The sequence below is a fragment of the Myotis davidii genome, unplaced genomic scaffold, assembly GCF_000327345.1.
Source record: "Myotis davidii unplaced genomic scaffold, ASM32734v1 scaffold59, whole genome shotgun sequence".
Taxonomy (NCBI): Eukaryota; Metazoa; Chordata; class Mammalia; order Chiroptera; family Vespertilionidae; genus Myotis; species Myotis davidii.
In genome coordinates this window covers 5,698,921-5,701,304 of record NW_006293001.1, presented here as the reverse complement: position 1 = coordinate 5,701,304, position 2,384 = coordinate 5,698,921, and the positions used below count along the sequence as shown (strand labels likewise).

Here is a 2,384-nt window from a genome sequence, read left to right as displayed (position 1 = left end):
GGCTCAATGTCCTTTCTCTCTTTACCATCCCTACTGATCATGCCTAATTAGGGTCCAGTCATCTCTGCTTCCATGGTTGCAATTTTCTCTAACTTCATGATCCTCAGCTTTTTCCCCTGACATCATCAGGATGGATGATGTTCACATGTGAGCCACTCCCTCAGGCATGGTCAATGTTAAGTAAAATTCTAGAGCAGTGGTTCTCAACCTTGGGTGCTCATTAGAATCACCTGGGAATCTTTTTAAAATCCTGATTCCTGGACCTCATTCTCCAGAAATTGTTTCTTTGTTATGGAGTGGGGCCACAACATTAGTAACAAAGAAACAGAATGTCCGGAGGGTGAGGCCCAGAAATCAGGATTTTTAAAAGATTCCCAGGTGATTCTAATGTGCAGCCAAAGTTGAGAACCACTGATCTATAGATATAGTATTTCCAAAGGTAGATTCAATAATAGATCCATTACAAATCATTTCACTTCTACGCTGTGCTCCGAGGGCGGGTTCCTGCCTGAAAACTTGCCCTGAGGACCGGTTCCTGCCTGAAACCTCACCCTAAGGGTGGGTTCCTGCCTGAAACCTCACCCTGAGGGCCGGTTCCTGCCTGAAGCCTCACCCTCCAGGAAACAGCTGGGGGAGGGCACAGCTGTTTCCAAGATGACCCCTTCAGGACTGACTTCCTTCCAGTTGGTCGCGGTTCTGGCTGTGATATTATACCCAGGGTTTTTATATAAGTAGATTAGTATTAGAAGTTCAAAGGATCTCAATTTATTAGGTTTCAAAGGATGGATCTATTTCAGAAAGCTGAAGGCACATATGAAATCATTTTCACTTGCTATCTGCTTACCTTAGATTGAACTAATTTCTGCCTCTCATACTTACTCCATAGAGATGAACAGAAGTATACTACTGAGACTATATTAACCAAAATGATATAATGTTTGCAAATAAGTCTAGTATGATACAAACAACAACTTTGGAGCAGATAAAAGCCAGTGAATAAGTACAGAAACTCCAAGAATCAACCCTACACCACCATTTGAAGTACAACCTGCAATACAGCTTCTGATACTCACCAGTGAATGATTAGAGGTGGATGGATTGACACTATCAACACTGTCAGTACTGTCACAGCTAAAAACTTCATCATCTGATTCCTGCACAGAGGAATAGGATCTGTCAATTTCTTCACACTTCCCCCTTAAAATTCCACTCATAGCTGTAGCGCTGTCACATGTACCTGGAACAGAAACAGGGACAACAGAGCATTGAAATACTTGACCACTGATTGCATACTCATGGTTTCCAAATTGTTTGGGTGGCTGTGATTATTTTTTTTATTGAATTCATTGAGGTGACGTTGGTTAATAAAATTATATAGGTTTCAGGCATACAATTCTACAATACATTGTACTATGTATTGTACTGTGTGTTTATCATCCCAAGTCTTCTTCCATCACCATTTATCCCCCCTTTTATCATCTTCTCTCTGGCAATCACCATACTGTTGTCTATGTCCATGAATCTTTCAGGGCTGTAATTTTTTGAACTACATCTACCACATTATCATATCTATGCAGAAATTATCCTGTCCATAATGTTTGAAAGCATTGAAAACAATTCTACCCTGATTGTTATTTGCACTCTCATCTGACAACGGTATTTTATAAGAAAAAAAATCAAAATTAAAAATGTGGAATCAGAGAGTTGCATAGGCAATATGTTTTAGTGTTTTCAAACGTCAAAACAGGAGTCAAATACATTTATTTGATTTGTTCTAGTAAACCGTGTTCTGTCTTTGACAGAGCCAGAGTTCAGAACAAAATAGATCACTCACTTGCATGCTGTCATACCCACAGCATACTGATTAGGGCACGTCTATCTTACTTGGAATTTCCTTTTTCTCAGGTACAAAGACATCTACTTTCCTGGGTCTCTTTGTCCATCAAAAATCAAATTGGTTGTTAGGAATGGCTATACCTGCAGAATTTAGATGCCTTATCATGTTTCCAGTCAAATAAGCAGAGCTACGGGGAATACTTGAGTCCTATGCCAAGGAGGTTAGCACAATACAATATATATATATATTTTACTAACTATATATATATAGTAAAACACAGTCCCTAAACATTTTACTGGGTAAAATATTTATTTAAGTCTCTTCACTCTCTGTATCAACACATCAGTGAAAGCTAGGCCTCTGCGGACTGAAGGGTCCCAGGTTTGATTCCGGTCAAGGGCATGTACCTCAGTTGTGGGCACATCCCCAGTAGGAGATGTGCAGGAGGCAGCTGATCAATGTTTCTCTCTCATTGATGTTTCTATCTCTCTATCCCTCTCCCTTCCTCTCTGTAAAAAAAATCAATAAAATATATTTTAGGTCTATC

The 2,384-nt window shown here is 39.6% G+C and overlaps 1 protein-coding gene across 1 annotated transcript in view; it reads right to left on the bottom strand.

Moving 5' to 3' along the window:
* Positions 1-2,384, bottom strand: part of CSRNP3 (cysteine-serine-rich nuclear protein 3) — a 173,412-nt gene that overhangs the window by 157,649 nt on the left and 13,379 nt on the right. The window contains exon 2 of the mRNA XM_006766499.1: positions 1,074-1,237. The gene's annotated coding sequence lies outside the window, so the exon portion shown is untranslated. The remainder of the gene's footprint in view (positions 1-1,073; positions 1,238-2,384) is intronic.